This window comes from Schistocerca serialis, chromosome 7, assembly GCF_023864345.2.
Source record: "Schistocerca serialis cubense isolate TAMUIC-IGC-003099 chromosome 7, iqSchSeri2.2, whole genome shotgun sequence".
NCBI classification, from domain to species: domain Eukaryota; kingdom Metazoa; phylum Arthropoda; class Insecta; order Orthoptera; family Acrididae; genus Schistocerca; species Schistocerca serialis.
Genome location: NC_064644.1, coordinates 335380622 through 335399290, shown reverse-complemented (window position 1 = coordinate 335399290; position 18669 = coordinate 335380622). Strand labels below are relative to the sequence as shown.

Below are 18669 nucleotides of genomic sequence, written 5' to 3'. Positions count from 1 at the left end.
TACCTGTGTCGCGTGGATGACTGTGATAAATGCTTCTCCGGTGTAGTATTGTGTTTGCGTTGTTACAGGTGACTCAGAAATGTGTGTTCTGGTCTTTGCCGTTGGTGCAGCCGTCTACACTAATCTTCCCTTTAGAAGCCTCTGATTGTAACTACTGCAACGTATATCCATTTCAACCTGCTACTGCCTCCCTCTACAATTTTAACCCTCACATATCGTTCTATTATGAAATTGACGATTCCTTGATGCTTCATGTGCGCTGTAAAAACAGTTCATTGGCGTTGGGCCACCATCTTTTTCCCTGTCTGACTCAGTACCTCCTCATTAGTTATTCGATCTCTGTAGCACAGCATTTCAGAAGCGTCTGTTCTCTACTAGTCAGAACCACTAATCGTACTCTTATGACTTCTGTTGAAGGCTACACTCGACACAAATATCTTTAGAAACGTCTTCCTAACAAATAAATTTACGAGTATATTCGACATTAAATGTCTATTATTCAGAACCGCTTCTTTTACTGTTGACAGCCTGCATTTTATAGCCTCTCTTCTTCGGCTATCGCATTATTTTGCTGCCCACAAAGCAAAACTAATCGACTGCTTTCACTGTTTCACCACTAACAGTAATTCCGCTGCTTTAAAGAATCGAACGCCCATCTCACTGTTTATGATGTAATATCTCCTGAACTATGTTCTGCACAATGATATAATTTTGTAGCTACTTTCAATGGTATTTGAAGATAGTGTCTGCAAAATTAGTTGGAAATAGAGTTTGTAGAAAATAAGTAATAAATTAAAACAGCATACTTCATGGTGAAGTTTTACTGTATGAACAGCAAAAATGTAAGCGATAAAATTTTTTCCTTTCACTGGTGACCAGTTATGTGCTAATGTACTACACCACATTTTAAATACCACACTAAAATTGTGCCACTTCTCTTCAAATGTGAGGTGGAAACCAAACTAAGATTATACCATATCTATTCGAATGCAAGCCAGAAAGAGCACTAAAATTATTCTGTTTCTCTTCGAATGTGTGCTGGTATGCAAATAAAACCGACGAAAACATGTTTTATTGTGCTCTCTCCATGATAACTAGAAACCAGTACCAAGTGTTGAAATAGTGGTTAGCCGCGCTACGAACAATTCAGAGACAGAATGTAGCTGTGTTTTCGACTGCACATCCTCTGATGTGAGACGATAACTTCCAGCACTATGAGAGCTACATTGCTCACAGCACCAGGTCAGTATTTTTCTTTTTCTTGCATGTGAGGGATTGTAGAGGACCAGTTGATGTAACGGCACCGTGACCAAGTGATCATGGTGACTAACTGGCAATTCACCAGCACAGGTTTAATTCTCACCGCTACCATACTTTTTCTTCCATTTTATTTTATTCGGGACAATGCTAACACTCAATTAAAAAGTTTAGATATGTTCAAACATTCAATTTAAATACGTAAAATTACTGTATTAAATTTAGTTGCGATAGCTACCTTTGTACGTCAAAAGACTGGTGACGGAGGTAAAAAACGAGTCTAAAAGGAAATTTAGTATGAAAGTGTTTCTGTAGATCTGCAATAAATGCCCTGTTCCGGTAGCTCTTTGAAGGATAAAGAGAGACTTAAAGAGTAAGGTATATCTGCTCCAAGTGTAAATGTAACAAGAGGGCGTAGAACAAGGCTCACTGAACTGCTTAAACTATGTGAGTAGATGCAGGTAGATGTCCATTTCAAGACCCAAGAATATTTCGCCTGAGTGGGCTGTAGCAAAAGGTAACCTGTAGAGGATGATGGATTGAGCAGCAGTTTACATACTGGCTCGGTAGTGCAGTGGTCAAGTCTACCCACTGGCGGTTCGTTGGCTCTGATTTGATCCCCGCTTCAACTATAATTCTTTTTTTTTCCATTTTCTTGTATTCCTCATCACGTTAAACAATCAGTTATAAAATTTAAATCCATTTAAACAGTTCAGTTTACTTGTGTAAAATTAAATATTCAATTTAGTTACCATTACTGGCCTTGCAAGTCGAAAGGCAATAGGCCACCACATTGCAGCACACTGGTAATATTTTGCACGAGCCATCATTGTTCCCTTTCATTATTTTGTTGGGGTGACAGCGAGACAAATTTTAAAAAGGTTTCAAATTATGTGTAAAGTTTGCTGGTAGTCACTAAGAGCACTCATTATCAAGTCCTGAATGATTACGAGGTGCATTCAAGTTCTAAGGCCTCTGATTTTTTTTCTAATTAACTACTCACCCGAAATCGATGAAACTGGCGTTACTTCTCGACGTAATCGCCCTGCAGACATACATATTTTTTACAATGCTGACGCCATGATTCCATGGCAGCGGCGAAGGCTTCTTTAGGAGTCTGTTTTGACCACTGGAAAATCGCTGAGGCAATAGCAACACGGCTGGTGAATGTGCGGCCATGGAGAGTGTCTTTCATTGTTGGAAAAAGCCAAAAGTCACTAGGAGCCAGGTCAGGTGAGTAGGGAGCATGAGGAATCACTTCAAAGTTGTTATCACGAAGAAACTGTTGCGTAACGTTAGCTCGATGTGCGGGTACGTTGTCTTGGTGAAACAGCACACGCGCAGCCCTTCCCGGACGTTTTTGTTGCAGTGCAGGAAGGAATTTGTTCTTCAAAACATTTTCGTAGGATGCACCTGTTACCGTAGTGCCCTTTGGAACGCAATGGGTAAGGATTACGCCCTCGCTGTCCCAGAACATGGACACCATCATTTTTTCAGCACTGGCGGTTACCCGAAATTTTTTTGGTGGCGGTGAATCTGTGTGCTTCCATCGAGCTGACTGGCGCTTTGTTTCTGGATTGAAAAATTGCATCCACATCTCATCCATTGTCACAACCGACGAAAAGAAAGTCCCATTCATGTTGTCAATGCGCGTCAACATTACTTGGCAACATGCCACACGAGCAGCCATGTGGTCGTCTGTCAGCATTCGTGGCACCCACCTGGATGACACTTTTCGCATTTTCAGGTCGTCATGCAGGATTGTGTGCAGAGTACCCACAGAAATGCCAACTCTGGAGGCGATCTGTTCAACAGTCATTCGGCGATCCCCCAAAACAATTCTCTCCACTTTCGAGATCATGTCGTCAGACCGGCTTGTGCGAGCCCGAGGTTGTTTCGGTTTGTTGTCACACGATGTTCTGCCGTCATTAAACTGTCGCACCCACGAACGCACTTTCGTCACATCCATAACTTCATCACCACATGTCTCCTTCAACTGTCGATGAATTTCAATTGGTTTCACACCATGCAAATTCAGAAAACGAATGATTGCACGCTGTTCAAGTAAGGAAAACGTCGCCATTTTAAGTATTTAAAACAGTTCTCATTCTCGCCGCTGGCGGTAAAATCCCATCTGCCATACGGTGCTGCCATCTGTGGGACGTATTGACAATGAACGCAGCCTCATTTTAAAACAATGCGCATGTTTCTATCTCTTTCCAGTCCGGAGAAAAAGAATCGGAGGCCTTAGAACTTGAATGCACCTCGTATAGTTTGGGGTAATGTCTAACTTTTACACTAGAATTATTTATTACATATTTCATAACCTTTGATTTATTTTCGTTTATATTCATCGTAACCTCTTTTCTCGAAACATATTGACGATTTCGTAGTATGAGCTCTGTTGTACGTTGGAGGAATAGCGCAGAGATTTTGAAAACGCCGTCTTTTGTGCTACCGCTCGCTGTCCGCTGCCGTCGCCGATCTACACATAATGGGAACTGTGCGCTGTGGAATTTTCCCACGCAATGCGGGCAGCCTGCAGCCCCTACTTACTTAGTCCGGTCAATTGCTGAACTTCCGACGCGCCGCGTCGCCTGCATCGCTTCCTGCGCCGACCACGTGTTGGACGCGTGGTGCGTCACGCGATTCGCGGCTGCCCGCCTGACCGGCTGACTCAAGGTCGCACATGGGCAGAGTGCGGCTTTCCGCGGGCGCGGTTGCGAACTCTGTCCCGTGGCGGCAGCGGGCAGCAGCCGTAATCATCTCGCCCCAAGTGCTTCATGACGTCGCCGGGCCACGGACGGCACCTATTGTCTATATCAGTAGCTTCTTGTAAGTGCCGCCTCCTTACTGGAAGTTACTCTCTATTCTCAGCTGTTCTTATCAATGATCTCTGTCCAACCTGGGGGTAGAACTCTGGTGTTTGCCTGCTGATTCCTGTGCTTTGCATCGTCTGAAATTCGAAGGCCGCTGAGAGCCAGGACTGAGCCCGGGGCAAATTGTGTGGTTGGGCACCATCTCCAAATGCAGCAGTCCAACTTCATTGTTATTTTAAAGAAGGTTTGACATCACTTAAACGTAAAATAATTTAGGGAACATCGGAAATACACAAAAAATACTCACTGAGATGAAATACATAATTTCTTATTAAACACTATGTTCAAAAATGCAATGTATACAATGGCACTATGCGTTGCACTAGATATTGCCGGTGAAATTCGAATGAACTAACATTTGTCCATGGCGTTATAAATTAAATCAGGGCGCGTGGTAGCATAGACATGCATCATCGAGCGACTATTAACAGCACTGAGTTTGATTGCATGCATTACCCAAATATGTCATTTTTGCGGGCCCTACTTGTACCTGTGTTGTCTACATAGACCACATGTAGCACCCGTAAGTGCACATGATATTCAAGCCCTGTGGAGGAAATACATTGTCATACTTGCAGTACATATCTCTATAACACTGACTTTTAACATAAATGCTAGTATGTAATGCATCACTTCAGATACTACATATGTAAAAATGCATTTCATTTTATACTGAGATGTTAGTGGCAGTCTACATTTTAATATCAGTTTATACGTAACATTTAAATACGAGGAAGTGCTGGAAACTAATGCCACTAAATTTTTGTGTCGAAAGTCTAAAAGCTTTTTAAATAAAATAACCATCATTAACATTCTACATCTTTATTCTTTATGTCTACAAATCTGCAGCACTCTGTCGCTAGAAGGTTCCGAAATGTAGCCTGTAACATGGCGATGTGTAATGTAATTACGTCAGTGCATGAGAAAGGGTACGCTGTAATCGAGTTGCGAATTCTAAGAGTTCGTACACACATGGAGCGCCCTCACCTTCAGCATCACAATGTCAGACCACACACGAGAGCTGCGACATCTGCAACAATCCGATGCCTTGGGTTCACTGTCCTCGATCATCCTCCATACAGTTCCGACTTGGCCCAATCCAATTTTCATCTGTTTCCCAAATTTCAAGAACATCTTAGAGGATTTCCTTTTGATAGGGATAAAGCGGTGCAAGGAGAGGTGTGGCCTCGTTAACGAAGTGAACCATTCTACAGTGAGAGTATCAACAAACTGATCTCTCATTGTGAGAAATGTGTTTATCACCAGGGTAACTAAGTTGAGAAATAAAAATGTAGACATGAAGAATAAAGATGTAGAATGTTCCGAGGCATTATTTTACAGCACGCCCTCGTGTTTAAATATTTGGCTAGTATAGTAACTAATTTATTGATTTCCTCTGCACCTCGAGGCGTTCTTTCGCTCATTAATGGAATGTTTGAGTAAAGCATAACTGAAATAAAGGATAATCAATTTTATGATCATGCTGCCAATGTCCGGATCACTGGAGATTTTTCAAATATCCAACACAGCAGGATTGTCACCGTTTTCATGTTCTACTCTTGAAACAATCCATCTTCTTATTTTCCGGAAAACTGAAACACGCGATTTAAGAGGTTCATGCAAGCGAAGAATCAGAAAGTATTTTCTTTTGCATTCTTGTGACTCTAGTGTAATTTCGTGACCGCCATACAGCAGTTTTGTATGCTTTCCTCAAATCAAGAAACCATATTTTTGTATTTATATTACTTATATTCATTGATACCAGTGTGGGATTAGTGACGCCAGAAAGAGCTCTTCTATAGCCTTTTTGTTCGGCAATAATTAATTAAAATATGGAACAGCCATTACAGTCAAAATGAAGTATATTGGGAGATTAGTCAAAAGACCTTAGGGTGGCTGGCAAGGACACCGCACCTACTCGTCGTCACCAATAATGTTAAAATTTGTGGTATATGCCAGGATTGGCCAAAAATGAGAGTGTCAGAAATGGGAGCTCCAGATGGACAAGCGATTACAAAAAAATAGCATTTTTGGCTCTATTTGGGCGAGGCACGAACCATTTACGTTAGCCTAGTCTTAGCCATCGGTTAGTGTAGCGGAGACACTACAGAACGATAACCTGTTGTTCCACCGCTGAAACTTTTTTCTTTTTTAATTTTAATTTTTACGTTACTTGCACAGCAAATACATCGAAATAACGATCAGTATATTGTATTTGCAAGATTTTCATATCAGGCATGAAAAGGAAAGGCATAGGAAAATTTGGGATTGCAAATAAAATTCAAAGGTAGGATTCCTCTCAAATGCACTCCGCTGTTGCAGGCCTACGATGTCTGTTTTTATCGTCAGGTAACGAATTTGATCAAAAACCTTCGAAATTGATTTTATCTCATCGAGAGGGAAAAAGACTCGTATCCAGGGAAGACTGCATCAAAATACGTCCCATTGTACATCACCAGATATCCTCACCAATATTTGACGAAATGTTGCGTTACGCGTGGTTTGCCGCCAAACTGTTCCATCAAAGAGAACCTTTTATGAGTATAAACTATTTTGTTTTTCTATAGAAATTTTAAATCAACCATGCAACTGTAAAAATGTCGCGCTTATAATGTTTGCAAGATGCCGATAAAAGTACTGCTTTCCATGTTTTTACGATGAATATCGCCACAACATGGGTAAATCATCAACTATACAATAATAAAAGTATTTAATTTTGTATAAGAAGTTCTCATGTACACCTTACAGTCCCTGTAATGCCAAATTTTCCATTGTCTTCCTTTTTTCTTGCCTTTCATCAAAATCTTAATAAACACAAAATATTGGGAGTTATTTCCCTTTATTTCGATGTAAGTAATGTGAAAATTGACAAAAACAGAAAAAATATTTCTGTCTAAAGACTCGAACCCGCGATCCCGCGATCCTTGGATAACTATTCCGTACTTCTTCCACTGCACTAACTGCTACCAATAATCTACGTCAATGTAGATGGCTCAAGCCCTGCCATACCCGTGCTGAAAATGCTGTTTTCTAAATGTTTGGCTATCTGGAGCTCCCATTTCTGTCACTCATTTCTGGCCAAGCCCTGCATATATCATAAAATTGGACGAAACTGATGATGACAGGTAAGTGTGATCCCCCTGTTAGTGCTTAAACGTGTAATCGGAAATAATAAACTGCGGGCAAGACAGGAAAAACATGTGTGTAGATTACTGAAGCAGCGTAAAACCGGTTCCAGCTGATGTAAAGAGCTCAGCTATTTTGTGGTTTTTGAGAGAAAGGGTACTTGACGAGTGAGCAGTTGTCAGGTGGACAGGGGCCTCATATCGGAATGTGGAGTCATCAGCTGCCTGGAGGCAGTGTTTGATAATGACAAGGCGGACCTGGTGAGGTTTTATGGAAGACAACACATTTCATTAGTTCCAGTGGAAACTTTTGATTTTGTGTGTGTCCTGCTTTTTAACTATAGACTACTACCTGTTTTGTATGTAGAGGAGATGCTCGGAACCGGTTAGAGACGTTATAGTAATGTCTACTGTGCTATTTTTCCAATCCTGTAGTCAAGTCTGAGAGCCTTTTGAAAGTAGTTGGATTGCAACAGGGCACTGACTAGTGGTATAGGACTAGTGACAATTTTAACTCTGTCTCGCCAATCCATGTGAGGCAGGTGACCCTTATTTAGACTGACACTAAATTTATAACAGTGCAGAGAGTAAATCCTGGTCCGCCAGTAAACGTTTCCGACTAAAGGCCCTCCATACACAGGGGGACGAGTGTGCTGACCTGTCCGCCGAGTGGGTATGCCCACCCTGTTCGCCTTAGTATGGGCGATGGATCTGCAGACCATCTTTTCCACCAGCGGACCTCTACGTACTAGTCCCACCCACTACTTGGCAGTCCGCAATTCGTCAGTGAAGAAAGCTAGGGTCCACTAAAGCATTCGCCAGCGTCCACACACAGTCGGATAGGTCGGCATGCTCGAGCTGGTGGCCATTCATGCTGTGAATGGATGCCTGAAGACTGCGGAGCAACAAATTGCGCAATTTGTCTCGTGCTGCCCACCTCGCCAAGAGTACTTCACACGGCGTCACAGAAGTTTCGGGGTCTGGACGGAAGCAATGTTACATACATTTAAAACGCCTTCTTCCTCTTCATGGCTGAGGTTTTCGTCATCCAGGAATCTCCTCCATACACCAGTACAGGTAAAACAACACTTTACAGTTCACTAATCTGTGGTAGACTGAAAGCTGTGATTACACGTCATTTGTGCGAGTTTTTGCAGTGTCAGTTTCAGTTTTTACCTTTTTATCATGAGCCCATTTTTCTAGCAGGCGTCTGATTTTCTGACTTAAGTACATCACATTCACAATGACAACCCTGCTCCCTGTTCTCTTCTTGGTAGTGCCTATAAATTTCGTTTTTTGGAAACCATTCTAACTGAACAGCAGAACATCGTAAAGAATATCACTGCAGAAGGTTCGAAACATCGACTGTGTAGAATAAACTGAAGAGGAACATAATGGTGGCCTAACAACCTAGAAGATTTTACCTTGTAAATTTAAACTCTTTACTAAATATGCTAATTTTATTTAATTGGAGTTGAAGTTCTTCTACATAATAAGCAAGTATTACTAATTAATTATCATTTGGGTAATTAACAAAAATTAAATGAAAAGATGTTTGAAAAATCATACTCCTTAACAAAAGACGTTTATGCTATTTTGTCAGATAATGGAATTATTGGAGAACCATGGCTGTTACGAGATACAGAATGTTTACAGTGTACAACAGCAACTAGCCACAATCTGTTGTTGGCTTTTTTTTTTATTGGAAAACACTTACCTGTTAGAATTTATAAATTCATCAGACAGCTTATACGTGTTTACCGAAATACGCGGTACGTTAATTTACAGGCTAGTTGCCATGAAATGAGCATAGGAAAAATTTGTTTCCATCGTTCAACACAAACGATGAGTGGAACTGAAGAACGAGGCCTCTGTTCAAATTATTGAGGATAGGGATAAGAACATAGTGGAGATTTAATTCGCCGAGACGGATATGAAATCTGGTTCTGTGACAGAGAAATTACCCATATCGTGATCTAGAAACATGAAGTACAAAGAATTCTTGTTACTATTACATGTATCTACAAGTTCGTATTGTTTTTCTTCATTACCACAACGGTGCATCACTAGGAAATTAGCTTTTTTTTCTCTTGCACTTGTTGCTTTGAATGTAGCAATTTTAATATTTGCATATTTTGGGATTGTTTTCGTTATTTGAGGAAAAGAAGATTCAGTGCCAACTGAAAAACTTCTGGCATTCTACATATTGGGTTGAATACAGAAGAAAGGAAGGTGGTGGTGGTGGTTAGTGTTTAACGTCCCGTCGACAACGAGGTCACTAGAGACGGAGCGCAAGCTCGGGTTAGGGAAGGATTGGGAAGGAAATCGGCCGTGCCCTTTCAAAGGAACCATCCCGGCATTTGCCTGAAACGATTTAGGGAAATCACGGAAAACCTAAATCAGGATGGCCGGAGACGGGATTGAACCGTCGTCCTCCCGAACGCGAGTCCAGTAAGAAAGGAAGGCAATGGACACTTTGTGCTGTCTATGAGACCAACGTCTTTGCTGAAGGAAATGGCTTGCAATTTCAAAGAGTGTTGCTTTTGTGAAAGTGATTCACAAATTTTAGGAAAGCCACTAATGTAATGAAGACCTTGTGAGCGCTTTTACCAAAGGCAATTGACGATGCTCAAACTGAGAAATAACAACTACATATACATCTATATTTATGCTCCGCAAGCCACCCAACGGTGTGTGGCGGAGGGCACTTTACGTGCCACAGTTATTATCTCCCTTTCCTGTGCGCGCTCGACTCTCTCTGATTTTACATTCGTGATCTTCTCTGGAGGTATAAGTAGGGGGAAGCAATATATTCGATACCTCATCCAGAAATGCACCCTCTCGAATCCTGGACAGCAAGCTACACCGCGATGCAGAGCGCCTCTCTTGCAGAGTCTGCCATTTTAGTATGCTAAACATCTCCGTAACGCTATCACGCTTACCAAATAACCCTGTGACGAAACGCGCCGCTCTTCTTTGGATCTTCTCTATCTCCTCTGTCAACCCGACCTGGTACGGATCCCACACTGATGAGCAATACTCAAGTATAGGTCGAACGAGTGTTTTGTAAGGCACCTCCTTTGTTGATGGACTTCATTTTCTAAGGACCCTCCCAATGAATCTCAACCTGGCACCCGCCTTACCAACAATTAATTTTATACGATCATCCAACTTAAAATCGTTCCGTTAGCACACTCTCAGATATTTTACAGAGGGAACTGCTACCAGTGTTTGTTCCGCTATCATACAATCATACAATAAAGGATCCTTCTTTCTATGTATTCGCAATACATTACATTTTTCTATGTTAAGGGTCAGTTGCCACTCCCTGCACCAAGTGCCTATCTGCTGCAGATCTTCCTGCATTTCGGTGCAATTTTCTAATGCTGCAACTTCTCTGTATACTACAGCATCATCCGCAAAAAGACACATGGAACTTCGACACTATCTACTAGGTCAACAACTCTGATAGTTGTTATTATGAGATACTTGCATTCAATGCGAAGATCAGTGTCCTGTGAACACTAATGAACAACTGAATTACAGATAGAGATGGTGTTGGCGAACTGTGAATGAAGTAGTTCGGCACAATTTTAGCATATGAGAGATGTGGACTCATTTGCATATTTACCACATGTGAGATCTTCTCTTAAAACTGAAGTGTGCTGGCCTTTTCGAAGTATATCTTCTCCTCTCGTGCTTTTGGGTGAGAAAACGTCATCCAGGCGAGCGGCTGCTCGGAACATGGACCGCGTCACAGATGCAGACTGTCGGGTCAGTATAAAGCTATGGGGGCATTCATGTGGGCCACCATGGGACCTGCGTTTTTTTTTTTTTTTTTTTTTTTTTAGGGCGCAAAACTGCTATGGTCATTAGCGCCCGGGGACCTGTGGTAGTAAGGTATCAAGTTTACACAAAGACTTTGAAATGAAATTCTTGACTACAAAGCATTCTGATGTGTGGACACAGGCTTTGATAGATACCTAGTAGTGATGAATAGCAGGCTGAAATTTTAGAGGGTAAAGAAAAAGGAGTAAACGAGCAATGAAATACTGAAAATTTAGGATGGAGTGCGACGAAATGGAAATTCTCTGAAGCAGTGATCAAGGTCAAGTAGAAGTGTCGAGTACTTCACTGGAAAGGGAGTCAAATTAATGAAGAATGAAGTAATATTAATGCTGGGCAGGGCAATTGCGAAATCAGTGAAGAAAGAAGCGATGGTTGACTGGAGAAAAACACGACCATACGGGTGGAAGAAGAAAATAACCGAAATTTTAAGAATTAGATTGGGAAACAGGATTTTAAATTGCCTAGGGTTAAATTAACAGGAAAAGGAAACATTTTAAATCAGAATTGGTGAGGGAAACGTGCCAGGATATTGAGAAAGATATGAAAATAGGAATAACCGACACATTGCACAGGATAAGTAAATGTACACTGTAGAAGTAAAACATATAAAGATGTTACTCCGTGAATTTCATATCGAACCCTTCGTATCAAACGTAAAAGAAAAGGCAGATGGGAGGCAAGAGTACATGGAAGACCTGTACTATCGAGAAGAGGAGGAAGTAACATTACTGGATTACTTATTTCTTCCAAGTCGACTAATCTGTTCGAGCACTGAATGACTTGAGCTGAAACAAGTCAGCAGAAGTCGATGGTATACTCCTGAAATACTTACATCTCTGTGAGATTAAGAACTAGAATTTCTTGGTTGGTGTCAAAGATCTATAAAACAGATGACTTTTCATCAGATTTCCAGAAAAGCGCTATTAACACATTACCAGAGAAAGCACATCAAAATAAACGAGGAACTATCGGGCTGTCAGTTTGGTAATTCACTCTAGTAAACTGCTGACAAGAGTTAATATACACAATAAAAAGAAAAGTTGACAAGAAGCCGGACAAAGATCACATTGGTTTCAGGAAGGGGAAAGGTATAAGAGCAACAATTTAAGTTAAAATGAACAGTTGAGATTGCAATAATATTTGCACTGCAGTGTACGATCATAGCATCACCAGAAAACCGAGGAGCGGTCAGCTCAAGCCGTAGGGGCCAAAAGTTTTGAAGATGGCTTTTAAATAACAATAAACAAATTTTATTGCCGTCTCGAGTGTTCAAAAATGGTTCAAGTGGTTCTAAGCACTATGGGACTTAACATCTGAGGTCATGTCCTCTAGACTTAGAACTACTTAAACCTAACTAACCTAAGGACATCACACACGTCCATGCCCGAAGCAGGATTCAAACCTGCAACCGTAGCAGCAGCGTGGTTCCGGACTGAAGTGCCTAGAACCGCTCGGCCACAGCGGCCGGCCTCGACTGTTCATTTTATCTTCAATATAGCATCAGGTCGCGGCTCTCCATAGACAATGTTGTCTAAATTTATGAATAAGAGCAACAATACTGACATTGTAGTTAGCAGTGGACGACAGATTGAAGAAAAATCAGGATATCTTTGTAGAATTTTGGACTCTGAGAAAAAACTCGACAGTGTAAGGTGAAAGAAGGTGTTATAGCCCTTAGAAGATTTCGGCTAAGATATATAGACAAGATAACACACGTCAACAAAATCCATGTGGGTGTAAGAAAAGTGGAAGATCAATTAAGACAAGTCTGTGGGACAAGGGTGAAAGACTGAGTAGCAGCTTATCAGCACTCTAATTCTATCTGTATGACAAAGGAGCAATTACAGAAAATTTTGAAGGGAAAAATATAAGTACAAGGAGAACACATAGCAATGCTGGCTTCCACAGATGGCCGGATCTAAGACCTGGAAGATCTGTTTCAAGGAAAGGGCTGCATACTTAGCACTGAATATGGTTTAAGGATAAACAAAGCAAAAACGAAAGTAATTCAGATAGAGAAAGACAGACAGAACCAAACAAGTGGAAATACTGGCATTTCTCCTAACGAAATATATTCCCTAAGCAGCGCTTACAGCAGCTTTCGCATTCCGTCGTATTTTTGCTAGTCTCAGCCCCGGTGTCAGTGATAGCTGACAAAGACATGCACTATCTCGTTCGTGAAAAGAGATGCGCACGTTTGACGCTCTAGCTGGCGTGACGCGTCGCGAGATTACAGAGCGGCCAGATTTCTGGCGAGTGCCCTGTTTTCCGCAGGGCCACTACCGGGAAAGCGGCAGTTCTGTGTTTGCGTGATACGGCGCGCCTAACGAACCCCGTCAGCAGAATCTAACTACAAGGTGATTAAGCAATTTCACTTCCACGCCAGGTCCCGTTGCAACGCCTCCAACGGAACCGCTTCCCGGGGTGGTGTTGTGTCGAATGTGCTACTTTCTGGGTAACCACTGAACACGAGGATGGGTTGTACGACGTCGTTCATTAGGTGTGTTTGCAAGAGACTAGATCAGGCATGGGCAACCTTTGTTGCCCGTGGGCCTGATTCACATGCTGAACCGAGCGAGGTGGCGCGGTGGTTAGCACACTGGACTCGCATTCGGGAGGACGACGGTTCAATCCCGCGTCCGGCCATCCTGATTTAGGTTTCCCGTGATTTCCCTAAATCGCTCCAGGCTAATTCCGGGATGGTTCCTCTGAAAGGGCACGGCCGACTTCCTTCCCCGTCCTTCCCTAATCCGATGAGATCGATGACCTCGCTGTTTGGTCTCTTCCCCCAAACAACCCACCCACATGCTGAAGCTCACCTGGCGGGTCGTCACGAGACGCGACAGCAGTGCTCCCAGTCCATGAAGTTAAAACTACATTACTTGTGACGTTAATGTTCATTGGGAAACGCGTCATTATGAATGGCACCCCTTTCCGAAACGCCACGCCAACAAATTAGGCCTCGAAACTCGCATTTTGGAGAGTACATTCATTTTACAGAGCGACAATTATTGAACTACATGGAAAAAAAGCAAATTAGTTAGAAACTACGGCATGACACACTTTGTTGAATATGCAAACTTCACTAAAGATATTCGGATTTGGGTTATGACATGTTAAGCACGCATGCCATCACTGGTGACGATGTGGCGCAAACGAATAGCGAAATTCTGCGTGACCCGCTGAAGTGTCTGAACTTCGATGCAGTGGATGACCTCCTGAGTGGCTCAGCAATGGTCTTTGGGTTATTCTGTACACCTCGTCTTTAATACAGCTCCACAAAAATGAATCGCATGTGTTCAGATTCAAATGGTTCAAATGGCTCTGAGCACTATGGGACTTAAAGTCTGAAGTCATCAGTCCCCTAGACTTAGAACTACTTAAACCTAACTAACCTAAGTACATCACTCACATCCATGCCCGAGGCAGGATTCGAACCTGCAACCGTAGCAGTAGCGCGGTTCCGGACTGAAGCACCTAGAACCGCTCGGTCACAGCGGCCGGCGCATGTGTTCGGACCGAGAGAATATGGCGGCCAATTGAGGCCCATGACGATGGACCTTGGGCACCCCGAGAGCCAGAATGCAGTTCCCAAACTGCCCCTCCACGACATCAAACGCTCTCCTTTTCCGATGGGTCGAGTTCCGTCTCTCATGAACCACATCTTGTCGAAATCAGGGTCACTTTGGGTAATGGCGTGAAATCATCTCCTTAAACCTTCACGTACGGATCGGTAGTCACCGTGTCATCAAGGAATATCGCGCCGATTATTCCGTGACTGGACATTGCACTAGTCACCCGTTGAGGGTGAAGAGGCTTCTCGATCGCGAAATACGGTTTCTTCTCAGTCCCCCCCCCCCCCCCCCCAAACGCACCGGGTTTACTTACTGACGAACCCATCCATATGAAAGTGGGCTTCGTCGCTAAACTGAACTATACAGAGCATACTAATTCGCGTCATGAGCCGCGGCCAACCGCGCAGTTCGAACGTCCTAACGCAAACCGTTCAGAAGTTAGGACGATTTTAATTCATACAGTTCAATAATTATCAACCTGTATGTATACCCCACCTTCAGATGTTTACACTTCTTTACGAGTCGTGGGCATTATTTATTTACTTACGGAGTTTTACAAAAGGGTCTTAAAAACTTCAACTGCAATATTCTGAAACACTGTTAGTCAAGAAAGTTTGTCCACGATGCATAAATGCAAACATCTGAAGATGAAGTGCCAAGCTTCTTGAAATGTCATCATGAAACATTAATTCCCATAAAAAGAAAATGGTTACAGCTAATTCATTATAAATATCCTTCAACTTGAACTGTTGCAACGTTCCAATACGCCCACAATAGACAAGAATTATTTACTAATGTTAACGCGAGAAAGGATTGAGAAACAAAATACGGCAATGGACAAGCAATCCCGGTCGACAAAGAATTAGGAGTAACTTTGCGATTTTTCATCACATGCTGGTCATTAGAGTGTTCGAAATTTAGTGTGTTAATGTCTGCGAATACTATCTGCAAGCATTTTTAAAGTATTCATGCGAAAATAATCTTGTGCTTGACCGGATAGTTTAAATAAATTAAGCTAGCATTTGTATGTACATTTTAGAAGGCCTGCATCGCTTGAAACTTAATATATATCGGCTGTATTACGCAGAAACCAAGCTTGAATAATGCGAACAACAGAATGGCGAATAATCGAAAATGCGTCATGTTGGGAGTACAATGCGGGCGCTTCTCTCCTGCCCACCAATTTTTTTCGCTTTTCGAACTGAAACCAGTAGCGGGCGGGATCCGGCAGATGGGTCATGACTTGCCCACCAGTGGATTAAATGATAAAAGTGGGGGATCAGCGAGACCGAACTGCAGCATCGGCATATTCTTCCAATACAAGTCGTCGTTTGTTGTTATGGAACAGTAAGGCGGTAACAAACCTCAGTGTGCGGAAGGAACAACTGCTGCAATGAACACGGTAATGAGGAAACAAAATGGAATGAGAGTAAACCGAAAAATGACGAAAATAATGAGGTAAGAGATGTAAAATTAGCGATAAACTTACCAAAACTGGGGACCACGAAGTAGACAAAATGTATGAATCCTTTTACATTGGAAGAAAAATAACACATGGAGAACGAAGCAAGACGACAAAAAAGCGGACTACCACAGGCAAAGAGAGCTTTTCTGACCAAGAGAAGTCTACCAGTATCAAATATCGGCCTTAATTTGAGCGTGTACGTTAGCAGAACAGCGGTGTGAGTCCCTGACTCAACGAAAATTGGAAAAGAATCTAAGCGTTTCAGAAAGAAGGCTGTTGAAAATTAGGCGGACTGATACGATAAGAAGTGAGGAAGTTTTACACAGAATCTTCGAGAAGATGAAGATACGAAAAACGCTCGCAAGAAGAAGGGACAGGATGACAAGTCACGTGTTAAGACAACAGGGAATAAATTTTTTGTTACTCGAGGGTGCTGTAGAGGGTAAAAACAGATTTCGAGTACATATTGTCAGTTTTTTGCAAAAGCAGAAGACTGATAAAAAAAAAGAAAGAGGCCGTGAAGGCTGGAAGGCAGTATTTTGAAGTGCTACGTGGGGGTTCCGACCGCAGCACTCCCGACCTTTCAGTAGGTGCCGCAGATACCGCTGCGTGGGCTTTCCGACCACGGTGTTTCCGACCCTTTAGCCGTGACAACGAACGTGGACGAGAAGCTGGTGACATCACAGTATGGTATTCCACGTTCCACTACAATGCGGCGTGTGAAATAAGGAATCTGGCGTGTTAGATTTTTGTCTGGTGGAGAGGAGCGTGACCAGTGAGCTGTGACATCGTTTTACGTCACAAGCGGAACATCGTAGAAATATCTTCCCCATAGAGCACGTGTCACAATAAGCTGTTTCAAAACATCAACAAATTTAGGGTCTCTCGAAAACACGTTCCAGCGACGATTTGTTATAGCAAATTGTAGAAAACTACATATCGGTAGGTAACGGCTACCAGTGGTTGATGTTATCAGTGTTACGAATTGTGTGCTACGAAAGTATATCATTTCAGTGCTGCGGCACAGCGATCTATCAAAAGCGCGTCTTTTGGCGCAATTTGCATATTAAATATCAAATACTGACATCTGTAGATATGGACTTTAGAGAGTATGTCATACACGGAGAGCAGGTAGATATGTCGTAATTGTAGCGCAGTTGGTAGCGTCGTGAGCTGATTGCTGCAAAGACAAAGGTAGCATTTCGCGTCCACCTCTCTCCAGTTTTCTTTTTTTTCTTTTAACGATATGTTTTCTAAAAAATTCTGGATCTTTCTTATTCACTAAATTGAACTCGATGTTTTAATCGTAAATGATGTATTCCCGGCAATTCGTGTTGCAAAGGCCAAAAACTGTTTGCCCAGTGGCTGCAAGTCTATGTCAGAAAATAAACACAAGTTACACACTGGAAGTTTTTACCATTATGGAAATTTCTGTAACAGATCCATATCTGGGTTTATGGACTAGCTCGTGTTTTATATTGCCGGTAAAAATCTTTTTCAATGGCGGTGAGCAGCTTCGGAAAAATCTCCTCTTCCTTTCGAATGAAGTTACGAAACGAATCTACATTACGAAATATATGTGATGAAGTATGTTATTTCAGGGTGTTGATAATCAATGCAACATCGAGAATATGAATATTATGCATGCCCAAACTGACATTAGGCACTGTACCTTAACTATATTGAATTTGAAACCGAAAATGGGACGAAAATGTAGTGGAGTTAACGAATAATTTCCACTAGTATACATCTCAGTTCGTAGTACAGCATTATGTAATGTTCCTCTACCAGCAATTCACTGTTGAAGCCATTGACGAGTCCAGAATCTTCTTCGCTGTTTACTCTGCTTTTCGTCGCAAATCGTTAACAGAGTTGATGCAGCTATATTACGGCAGGCATTTTTCTAAAGAAACTGCATGGCTTCCGAACCAAATATCGCCGACAAAGGCCGCTGGAGAGAGCAGGTCACAATAACCTGCTCGGTCGGTGTACCGACGGGGTTGTCTCCCGTGATGGTGGATGACTCGTCCTTGTCCACTTCAACGTTAGCTGCATCCTCCCGTAGGACGGCATACAGGGTGTTACAAAAAGGTACGGCCAAACTTTCAGGAAACATTCCTCACACACAAAGAAAGAAAATATGTTATGTGGACATGTGTCTGGAAACGCTTACTTTCCATGTTAGAGCTCATTTTATTACTTCTCTTCAAATCACATTAATCATGGAATGGAAACACACAGCAACAGAACGTACCAGCGTGATTTCAAACACTTTGTTACAGGAAATGTTTAAAATGTCCTCCGTTAGCGAGGATACATGCATCCACCCTCCGTCGCATGGAATCCCTGATGCGCTGATGCAGCCCTGGAGAATGGCGTATTCTATCACAGCCATCCACAATACGAGCACGAAGAGTCTCTACATTTGGTACCGGGTTTGCGTAGACAAGAGCTTTCAAATGCCCCTATAAATGAAAGTCAAGAGGGTTGAGGTCAGGAGAGCGTGGAGGCCATGGAAT

The 18669-nt window shown here is 42.3% G+C and overlaps 1 protein-coding gene across 3 annotated transcripts in view; it reads right to left on the bottom strand.

The window, feature by feature from the left end:
• LOC126412576 (uncharacterized) overlaps positions 1–18669 on the bottom strand; it is a 208840-nt gene that overhangs the window by 148863 nt on the left and 41308 nt on the right. Inside the window, exon 1 of one of the 3 annotated variants that reach the window (XM_050082227.1) lies at positions 3814–3832. The exons of the other annotated variants lie outside the window; for them this stretch is intronic. The gene's annotated coding sequence lies outside the window, so the exon portion shown is untranslated. Of the gene's footprint in view, positions 1–3813; positions 3833–18669 lie in introns of those variants that run through there. 3 annotated transcript variants of the gene reach the window in all.